Source organism: Bos indicus, chromosome 18, assembly GCF_029378745.1.
Source record: "Bos indicus isolate NIAB-ARS_2022 breed Sahiwal x Tharparkar chromosome 18, NIAB-ARS_B.indTharparkar_mat_pri_1.0, whole genome shotgun sequence".
NCBI lineage: Eukaryota > Metazoa > Chordata > Mammalia > Artiodactyla > Bovidae > Bos > Bos indicus.
In genome coordinates, this window is record NC_091777.1 from 62157782 (window position 1) to 62169775 (window position 11994).

Sequence of the window (11994 nt, forward strand, 5' to 3'; positions counted from 1 at the left end):
GGGGAGGGAGGTGGGAGGCGGGTTCAGGATGGGGAACACGTGTACACCCATGTCAGATTCATGTTGATGTATGGCAAAACCAATACAATATTGTAAAGTAATTAGCCTCCAATTAAAATAAACACCAATACAGTATACTAATGCATATATATGGAATTTAGAAAGATGGTAACGGTAACCCTGTATGTGAGACAGCAAAAGAGACACAGATGTATAGAACAGTATTTTGGACTCTGTGGGAGAGGAAGGTGGGGGATGATTTGGTAGAATGGCATTGAAACATATATAATATCATATAAGAAACAAATCGCCAGTCCAGGTTCGATGCAGGATCCAAGAACCTTGGGGCTGGTGCACTGGGATGACCCAGAGGGATGGTATGTGGAAGGAGGTGGGAGGGGGGTTCAGGATTGGGAACATGTGTACACCCGTGGCAGATTCATGTTGATGTATGGCAAAACCAATACAATCTTGTAAAGTAATTAGCCTCTAATTAAAATAAATAAATTTACATTTAAAAAATTAATTAAAATAAAATAAAGAGTCTGTGGTTTCCTATCAGCACCACCCCAACCTGGAAATCTAGGCAGATTGTCAATGGATGTGCCTCCTTGCTTGGTGAGCAGTGGGGTTTCTCTTTGGTCATATTCTGAAATTGGCAAATAGGATGGGAACCTGTGTCTTTGGCTGTTGAGGAATCTTGGAGATATGAAGGTCCTTCCTGAGGTGGGCAACCTGGGGAGGGGTGTGACCCAAGGTCCTGACATCTTTGTCTTTTGGGTCCAGCCTGTTCTCCTCCTCCTTGGCCCTCCCTCTTGACCCTTGACCCTTGAACTGGAGGAGTCTCCTGCTGATCATCCTGAGCCTGGTCCTAGCCCAGTGGCCCAGACGTGTGTTCTCTAGAGACTCCATGCTCAGAACAGTGGCTGTGCTGCTGCTGCTGCTCATCACTGCGGTCACTGTCATCATCTGGAGGCAGCCCCAGAGCTTCAGTCCTCTTATGTTCAGGGTACGTGACCTTATGTACCCAGAGTGTCCACCTTGAGTGGAGGAGGTCTGTGTGCTTTAGGTCTAAACATCTTTTGCTGGACCAAGGAAGAGGGGGAGTTGCTGAAACCAATGGACTCTCCCCTGATCCATACTCAGTGCTTTACATGCCCAATATAAGTAGGCACTAAACACACAGCTGTAATCAGACTGGAGTCTTCCTGCTCATGTAGGCTAGGCTCTCCCTTTCAGACATCTGGGGTGTGTTCAGAGACTGACTGACTTTGCCCACAGGTGCCTGCTTTCCCTGCCTTCCCACTAGTGAGCATCTTTGTGAACGTTCACTTGATGATGCAGATGACCTCTGGGGCCTGGGGCCTGTTTGGCATTTGGAATGTGATTGGTAAGTTTCTTTCTGGGATAAAGAGGCCATTTGAGTGACTGAATCCCACCATCTTCCTACCACCTCTCCCCTAAACTGTCTTAGCCACCATAACAGGAGGCCTTCTGGGCATTTGTAAGAGGGAAGAGTGCCTACTTTCCCTTTTCATTGTCTTATTTTCCTACTTCCTAGGGCTTGTCATATACTTTGGATATGTGATCGGACACAGCTTGGAGGAGAACAATGAGCAACAGCCGCCAGCCTCCACCTCCCAGACTTGACAAAAACATCCATGGTGCTGAGTCATCTTAACCACAGAAAGTAAATGCTGTGTGGAATCCTTCCACACACCAGAAGTATCTGCTGGTTCAAGGAGTACTCTGGGCTTCTATGGACTGTGAAGCTGTATGCAGTTAGAGCCTTGTATTCATTGACAGAGAACAAAATGATTTTAATGCTGTATAATTTAAAAGCATAATATACATACGGAAAAGTCCATATTTCATAAGCATACAGCAAGATGAAATTTCACAAAACAATGTACAAGAATGTAAGCAGCACCTGGAAGAAGAATACAATATTAATCAGCACACAAAAAGCTCCTCCTTGTGCCTATTTCCAGCAAAAAGACAGATTGCCACATAGAAAGGAAATTCAGGTCACTGTATTATGTCATGAGTTGCACTTTATGGAGGAGGAAATGGTAGCCCACTCCAGTATTCCTGCCTGGGAAATCTCATGGACAGAGGAGCCCAGAGGGCTACAGTCCATGAGGTGGCAAAGAGCCATACACAACTTAGCGACTAAAAAACAACAAGCCTTCACGATAGCAAGACAATACCTTGGGGCTTCCCTTAGTGGCTCAGTGGTAGTCCGTCTGCCAATGAAGGAGACACAGATCCAATCCCTGATCAAGGAAGGTCCTATATGTTGTAGAGCAACTAAACCTATGTGCCACAACTACTGAGCCTGTGCTCTAGAGCCCAAGAGCTGAAACCACTGAAGGCCATGCACCCTAGAGCTTGTGCTCAGCAACAAGAGAAGACACCACAATGAGAAGCTCCCCCACCACAACTAGAGAAAATCCAGCAGCAACCAAGACTCAGCACAGCCAAAAATAAATAATTTTTTTTAAAAACTCTTTTATCCTGCATGTTGATGTATGGCAAAACCAATACAATATTGTAAAGTAAAATAAATAAATAAATAAACATTAAAAAAATGTTTATATGGTTCTAAAAAACATTAAAAAAAATAAAAAACTCTTTTAAAGAGTTGCACTTTAAATTCAGTTCAGTTCAGTTGTTCAGTCATGTCTGACTCTTTGCGACCCCATGGACTGTAGCACGCCAGGCCTCCCTGTTCATCACCAACTCCCAGAGTTTACTCAAACTCATGTCCATTGAGTCAGTGATGCCATCCAGCCATCTCATCCTCTGTCATCCCCTTCTCCTCCCACCTTAAATTTTTCCCAGCATCAGGGTCTTTTCAAATGAGTCAGCTCTTCGCATCAGGTGGCCAAAGTATTGGAGTTTCAGCTTCAGCATCAGTTCTTCCAATAAATATTCAGGACTGATCTCCTTTAGGATGGACTGGTTGGATCTCCTTGCAGTCCAAGGGACTCACAAGAGTCTTCTCCAGCACCACAGTTCAAAAGCATCACTTCTTCGGTGCTTTAAATATCAGGATACAAATGTGTTGAAAGTAAAAGGAAGGGAACGGATACATGTGCAAACAGTAACATGAGAAAGCTAGGCTAGCTATATAACTATAAAAATAGACTTTGATAAAATAATAATAATCAAGTGGATTACTTCATAATGTTAAAGAGAAATGATCGTTTTTATCTTCTCCCATAGCTTTATTAAGATGTAGTGTAACATGATGTAAATGGTCATTTTTCTTTCCTTTTCTGTAGCAAACTGTTAGAGTTACACAATAGAGTTGATGAGGAAAATTTCTTTTAAAAAATTTTTTTCTGCATTTCCAGTGGTCAAGAAGGGGGGCGGGACATGATGGTTAGTTGATAAATAGTTGGTTGGGACTAAAAGATAACAATTGAGACTAAAAAAGACAGGAGATTTCCCGGTGGTCCAGTGGTTAAGAATCCACCTTCGAGTTTTTTAAGGAATCTCCACCACAGGGGTTCAGGATGGGGAACACATATACACCCGTGGCGGATGCATGTTGATGTATGGCAAAACCAATACAATATTGTAAAAAATAATAATAATAATAAATATATATTTTTTAATTTTATTTTATTTAACTTTACAATATTGTATTGGTTTTGCCATATATCAAAATGAATCTGCCACAGGTATACATGTGTTCCCCTTTCTGAACCCTCCTCCCTCCTCCCTCCCCATACCATCCCTCTGGGTTGTCCCAGTGCACCAGCCCCAAGCATCCAGTATCGTGCATCGAACCTGGACTGGTGACTCGTTTCATATATGATATTATACATATTTCAATGCCATTCTCCCAAATCATCCCACCCTCTCCCTCTCCCTCTCCCTCTCCCACAGAGTCCAAAAGATATATATATAAAAAAAAAAGAATCCGCCTTCCAATTCAAGGGATACAAGTTTGATCCCTGGTTGGAACTAAGATCCCACAAGCCACGCAGCGTGGCCAGGAAAAAAAAGTACATACCTTAATTTAAAAATACTTTATTGCTAAAAAATGCTAACCATGATCTGACAACCCACAGTTACCATGAATCTTCAATTTGCAAAAAATCCAGTGTCTGTGAAGCACAAGAAAATGACATATACCTTCACCTGTGTATGTATACATATTAAAATAAGTATGTGTATAATTAATATGTATAATACACAGATTAAAGTATGTGTGTTCATTATTTATATCTAAATTCAGTATATCTGGTTGTCTTGTAATATTATTTGCTAAACTTCTCACCCCTTGGTCTCTAAGTATGCACTCTGCATTCTAATATCCTCTTGGTATAAGAACATTCGTTCTATTTCCTTAGGGCCCACCCTTATGACCTCGTTTAACCTTAATTACCTCTTTTTAAAATAATTTTCTTCATTTGAAGTATGAGTTGTTAGTTGCTTCAGTCATGTCCAACTCTGTGACCACATGGACTGTAGCCCTCCAGTCTCCTCTGTCCATGGCAAGAATACTGGAGCGTGTTGCCATTCCTTCTCCAGGGGATCTTCCCAACCCAGAGATCAAACCCAGGTCGCTTGCATTGCAGGTAGGTTATTTAACTTCTGAACCACCAGGGAAGCCCTTTCTTCATTTAAGTCTCACCTTTATTTATTTTTGGCTATGTCGGGTCTTAGTTGTTGCACTCCAGCTCAGTAGTTGCCAGGTGGGCTTAGTCCAGACAAAGGATCAAACCCCCGTCCCCAGCTTCAGAAGGTGGACTCTTAACCACTGGACCAGTAGGGAAGTCCCTTCGTTTTCTCATTAAGCCCCTATCACCACATACAGTCACATTCCGAGGTCCTAGGGGTTAGGACTTCAACCTATGAATACAAAAGTGGGGAAGTACCTTCAGACCACAACACTTGACACCCTTTTGCTTCCCAGTAGCTAAAACAGGATCTGGAACACCGTAAGTGTTCAGCTATCTTTGATGAGCCATATAATGAAAGAATCACATGTACACACTGTTTTACCTGACTCAAGATGGAAAGCTTTTTATTTACCAGAAATGACCAAAGGGATACCACAGTATTTGCTTTGGAGGGAAAATATTTTGTTAAACTACTTGGAATAGAAAGTGAAGTGAAAGTGAATGTCACTCAGTCGTGTCTGACTCTTTGTGACTCCACGGACTATACAGTCCATGGAATTCTCCAGGCCAGAATACTTGAGTGAGTAGCTTTTCCCTTTTCCAGGGGATCTTCCCAACCCAGGGATCAAACCCAGGTCTCTTGCATTGCAGGCAGATTCTATACCAGCTGAGCCACAAGGGAAGCCCATTATCAACGGTGATGCCTAGATCCTGTTCCAGGAGAAAAGACATGCAGAGAGAAATTGGGAAGAGGAGAGAGAAGAGAGGGGGAGGGGAGGTGGTGAAGGGTTCTGTGGGATGAAAACCTCTTCCTTTGACCTGGCCTCACTTTCATATGAAAATTATGACATGATGGATGTAGGTAGGCATCTCATGTAAAGCTGTGAAGGATTTTTAAAATGATTATGCTTGGTGTAGATTGATTAGGGGGATAAAACAGTTGGCAGAAGCAGGAGACAGAGCGAATCATGAACAATTTTACTCCACGGAAATTCATTAAAATGGGTGGTTCCCACAGTGCAGGGAGTCAGTGAGTGGTTGTAAGCAGGGCAGCAAGATGAGGAAGGGGTTTGGGAGATGACTGAGGGTCTGCTGTCTTTCCAGGGACAGGGGTACAACGTGGACACCCTCCAGGCTTCACACATTCCTCTCCCCACACCCCATGCCTCCCTACTTTACTGGCCACTTGAGCCTGGAAAAGTCATCTAACCTTCCTTCTAACCCTCTAAAGGCTTGGCAAAGAAGTGGAGAAATAAGACACAGGATGAGTCCTTACATAACCTATGTAAAATTTCAGAGGTGAGGTGTTTGACACTGTTGATGAATTTAAATAACAATCAAGGACTTAGCAGCAGCAGCAGCAAGGTAATTAAAAAGAAAAGAGGGACTTCACTGGCAGTCCAGTGGTTAGGACTCTGCACTTCAAACTGCAGAAAACTAAAAGCCTGCCAGCTATGTGGTACAGCCAAAAAAACATTTTTTTTTAATTTTAAATGTTAAAGAAAAAAGCTATTTCTGTAACATCCTGTTTTTTAAAATAATAACTAGAATTATGACTGATGACAATTTACCATGACATACAAGATTTTCAGGATTTCATATAATTTTTAGAAACATACATTAATAACATTTATCCTTCTGCTATAACCTTAGAAGGTTTATCATCTCTTATTTCACAATGACACTCATGTAATTATATGTTAAAATATGCCTAATTATAATGAGTTTAATATCTTTATTTGAGATGCTTCAGGGGCTCTCTAAAAAGTCCCCAAATTAGCTAGAGGTCAAAAAATACTATGTTTAAAATTTGGTTAGAGCTCTTAAACATTTCATCAAAGAGGATTTTAGGTCTCTGTGAAACAATGATTATCCACCTACCCAAGTGACAATAAAATATTCCAAAAGCAAACACAAACAGTTACAATCAAGTATTACTATTATCAAAACTAGAAAACAAAATTCTAGATCTGCACAAGCTTACTTTTAATATTAAAATTCACTCAGTTAATTTGCTCTCATCTTAGCCAGTCCTGAAGCCAGGAAAGAAGTCCTTTTTCAAGCTCCATTTCCACAAACTTTCTATAATTTCCTTTATTACATTCCAATTTTGTCTCATGCTTCTCTGCTCTCTCTTTAATGTCATTTTGGGACAAAATTACCTTCTTCCCCCTTAACAAATGCATGTTCCTTCCTTATAACTTTTTAAAAATTTCCTTGAACACAAAGATGTTTTCCTTATTAATTTTGATAGTTCTAATTACACATATTTATCAGAATTCTTTACCCTTAGTAATCTTAATTTGTAGTGAAATCTAAGAAGTAAAAGCACCTGTGAACTGTTTGTTCTATCAGTATTTTTCAAAATTGAAGTATAGAACTTCCCTGGTAGTCCAGTAGTTAAAACTCTGTCCTTCCAATGCAAGGAATGTGGATTCAATCCCTGTCTGGGAACTAAGATCCCGCGTGCCTTGAGGTGCCACCAAAAATAAATAAATGAAAAATAATAATTAATATAATTTATTGATTATATTAATATAATTTATTTATAATTAATATAATTTATTTAATTATTATATTAGTTTCAGGTGTACAGCCTAGTGATTCAGTATTTTCACAGATTAGAATCCTTCAAAAGTTATTACAAGGTAAGGGCTGTAGTTCTACAATCTATCCTTATTGCCTACCTATTTAATACACAGTATAATAGTTTGTATTTCTGAATCCCATATCCCTAATTTTCCCCTGTCCCTTTCCCGCTCCCCACTGGTACCCACTACATTGTTTTCTGAATCTGTGAGTCTGTTTCTCTTTTGCTATGTACATTCATTTGTGTTATTTTTTAGATTCCATATGTAAGTAATACCATACAGTATCACTAAATACTAAATCACCATGTTGTACACCTGAAATTAACATGATATTATAAATCAACTATACTTCAATCACCAAACAACAAATTAGACATCTATTCCCAAGGAGAAGCCCGTGAACTGCAACTAGAGAGTAGCTCTTGCTTGCAGCAGCTAGAGAAAGCCTTCATGCAACAAGGAAGACTCAGCACAGCCAACAATTAATTAATTAATTAAAATTTGAAAAGAGTTCTCCCACAAGAGAGAGCAGGAAGCCTGGATAGAGTGTACTGACACAAAGAGAGAAAATTCCAGATTATACCACCACCATGGAACAGAATGCCCCAGATGAAAGTAACCACCAAAGACTTGAGGTGTCTACTACTCATCTCACATGCTAGCAAAGTGGTGTTCAAAATTCTCCAGGCCAGGCTTCAACAGTACATGAACCATGAATTTCCAGATGTTCAAGCTGGATGTAGAAAAGGCAGAGGAAGCAGAGATCAAATTACCAACATCCGCTAGATCATCGAAAAAGCAAGAGAGTTCCAGAACAACATCTACTTCTGCTTTATTGACTACGCCAAAGCCTTTGATGGTGTGGATCAAGACACACTGTGGAAAATTCTTAAAGAGATGGGAACACCAGATCACCTGACCTTCCTCCTGAGAAATCTGTATGCAAGTCAAGGAGCAACAGTTAGAACTGTACAGGGAAAAACAGACTGGTTCCAAATCGGGAAAGGAGTACGTCAAGGCTGTATATTGTCACCCTGCTTATTTAACTTAAATGCAGAGTACATCATGTGAAATGCCGGGCTGGATGAAACACAAGCTGGAATCAAGATTGCCAGGAGAAATATTGATAACCTCAGATATGCAGATGACATCACCCTTATGACAAAAATCGAAGAACTAAAGAGCCTCTTGATTAAAGTGAAAGAGGACTGTGAAAAAATTGTCTTAAAACTCATTCAGAAAACTAAGATCATGGCATCCTGTCCCATCATTTCATGGAAAACAGATGGAGAAACAATGGAAACAGTGAGAGACTGTATTTTGGGACTTCAAAATCACTGCAGATGGTGACTGCAGCCATGAAATTAAAAGATGCTTGCTCCTTGGAAGAAAAGCTATGACCAAACTAGACAGAATATTAAAAAGCAGAGACATTATTTTACCAACAAAGGTCCATCTAGTCAAAGATATGGTTTTTCCAGTAGTCATGTATGGATGTGAGAGTTGGACTATAAGGAAAGCTGAGCACCGAAGAATTGATGCTTTTGAACTGTGGTGTTGGAGAAGACTCTTGAGAGTCCCTTGGACTGCAAAGCGATCCAACCTGTCAATCCTAAAGGAAATCAGTCCTGAATATTCACTGGAAGGACTGACGCTGAAGCTGAAACTCCAATACTTTGGCCACCTGATGAGATGAACTGACTCATTAGAAAAGACGCTGATCCTGGGAAAGATTGAAGGTGGGAGGATGAGGGGAAGACAGAGGGTGAAATGGTTGGATGGCATCACTGACTTAATGGACATGAATTTTAGTAAACTCAGGCAGTTGGTGATGGACAGGGAGGCCTGGCATACTGCAGTCCATGGGGTCACTAACAGTTGGACACGACTGAGCAACTGAACTGAACTGAACTGAACTACTACTTCAATTGGATCTTCCCTGGTGGCTCACAGTAAACAATAAGCCTGCAATGCAGACCTGGATTTGATCCCTGGATCGGGAAGATCCTCTGGGGAGTGAAATGGCAACGCACTCCAGTATTCTTGCCTGGGAAATCCTGTGAACTGAGGAGCCTAGCGGGCTTCAGTCCATGGGGTTCCAAAGAGTCAGACATGACTGAGCACACACATGCCAGTAGTCATAGTTTCACTGGTCCTCATCCTCTTGGGAGCAGCCTCTCCCTCAAAGACGGAATTTATTACAGCCTATTTCCCAGAGTTCTCTGCTGTGAGTCAGATACGAGAAACTCTGAGATGTTTTTTCTGCATTTGTTGCAGAAAAAACATCTCAGATGTTTTCCTTTAAAATTCTCTTCTCTGGGGATTTGAGTGGGTCCCCACACACCCAACTGAAATTGTCCACAACAGCTTAAGCCATTTCATCTTGTGGGGCTGGCTTTTCAGAAGTTAATGGGAGGGACTTCCCTGGTCTTCCTGTGGTTAAGAATCTGCCTTGCAATGTAGGGGCTGTGCATTCAATCCCTGGTCAGGGAACTAAGATCCCATCTGTCTCAGGGGAACTAAACCCACACGCCTCGAAGCCCAAGCTCTGCAACAAGAGAAGCCACCGCAAGGAGAAGCTCCCCCACCACAACTAGAGAGTAGCCCCCACTTGGAGCAACAAGAGAAAGCCTGCTCATAGCAAAGAAGACCCAGCAAGGCCAAAAATAAATAAATAAGTAATTCGTTTAAAAAGGCAAAGTTAACGGGAGATTCGACTATGACATGCAAACCCCACGCTGGTGGTCTCTGGCCAGTGTTTTAGCCTGTGTGTCACTTGACGTATGTCAGAATCTTTTCCAACCCACACCCCACCTCATCTGTCCCCTCTGATTCCTGATTTTTTCCTTTTGTGAGATGTAGTGCTTTTTGCCTCTTACTACATGTTTCTCTTCTCTGCCTTGATGCTCAGTCTTCCAGAAAGCAGACTCCTTTAAGAAGCGGACCACGTCACACTCCCCTTTATCCTCTTTCATCCCTTTGTGCAAGGCTGGACACAAGCACAATGTGTATTCAATGCTTTTGTTGCTTGAATTAACATCAGAGATTTTAGGTTCCTCTTATCCCAACTGGGGTCCAGCTTGACTTGGGGCTCCCCACTGGAGTGTGTCAGGTCATGTGCAGACTGTGGGGAGTCAAGTGGTATAAGAGGAATGGGAAGGAGAAAGGTTGAGAGGGGTCCCCAGATTGATGATCAATTACTTCCAGTGCCCAGGAAAACAATCAATACACACAATAGAAATGGAATAGTTTTGTTTCACCCAAGCTGAGGACTATAGCTTGTGATGTTGTCTCTCAGAGAGCTCTGAGGAACTGCTCTGCTGAAGCACGGTTTCCAGCACAGTCTTACACCTCATCCAAACAAAGCTCACACATCAACACGAGAGGGTATAGTCCTTCTGGATTTCAAGAAAGACAGACCTAGTACATAGACACTGAGACAGCAGGACCCTGGTGTCTGTGAAGGGAACCTTATCTTCCAGCAAGTCTTAACATGGACACCATAAGAAGGGAGTTACTCATATTTATCTTCAAAACAGACATTCTTTACCTCAACGGTTAAAGTAGATGAGCTGTGAGGGTTGGACAGGCTGTCTTAGTTCACACACAGTTCAGACTCAATGGTTTATAAGCCAAAATGACTTCCCCACACCTCAGTATGGTGAACTTTTTCTCCATCACAAGCAGGTAAAATCTTAGAATCATGTGTGTGTCTGTGTGTGTTAATCATGTCTGATGCTTTGCAATCCTGTGGACTATAGCCCACCAGGCTCCTCCGTCCATGGGATTCTCCAGGCAAGAATACTGGAGGGGGTTGCCATTTCCTTCTACTGGGGATCTTCCCGACCCAGGGATCAAACCCAGCTCTCCAGCATTGCAGGCAGAATCTTTACTGTTTGAGCCACCTGGAATGTTCTATATGATCTAGCAATTCTTTCTCTGAGACTATACCCAGAAGAATTGAAAGCACACCCTGAAGAAGATATCTGTACATGCATGTTCAAAGCAGTATTATTCACAATAGTTAAAACATGAAAGTAACCCAAGTCCCCTTGATCAAGAAATGGTTAAGCCAAAGTGTTACCAATAATCGAGTTTATTAGCATTAAAAAAGAAGGGAATATAATGCTACAACGTGGATAAACTTAGTGGACATGATACTAAGTAAAATAAACCTGATAGGAAAGAACAATTATTGAAGGATTCCACTTAAATGAGGTGCTTAGAGTGGTCAAATTCATTGAGATAGACAGTAGAATGGTGATTGCCAGGAATTAAGAGGAGGAGAAAGGGAAATTGTTTAATGAGTATATGATTTCAGTTTTGCACGATGAAAAGGTCCTGGACAAAATGTGAATGTACTTAACACAAATGAACTGGACACATAAAATGATTAAAGTGGTAAATTTCAAGTTATGGGTATTTTACCACCAAAAAAAAAAAAAAACCCTCTCAGGATCTCCCCTGAGGGTAACCACAGAAGAGTCAGGGCTGATAGTAACACTGCAGATGCTCCCTGCCCACCCAGCCCCATCTCCACCCCAACAGTCCAGGGCTGAGGACTGTCTTCTGTGCTCAGGACTCCCCACTTCTATTCTTGGAGATGTCTCAGCTCCAGCCCCACATGGCTTAACCTCAGCCTCCCTGACTGACCCAGTGCTCCAGGCTCTGCTCCAAGGATCCAGTAAGTCTCAGGTCACCCCTATCTGTAGGAGACTGGGTGCTGAGTTCACATCCTCCCAAAAAGGCTTCTGCAACCCCAGAGT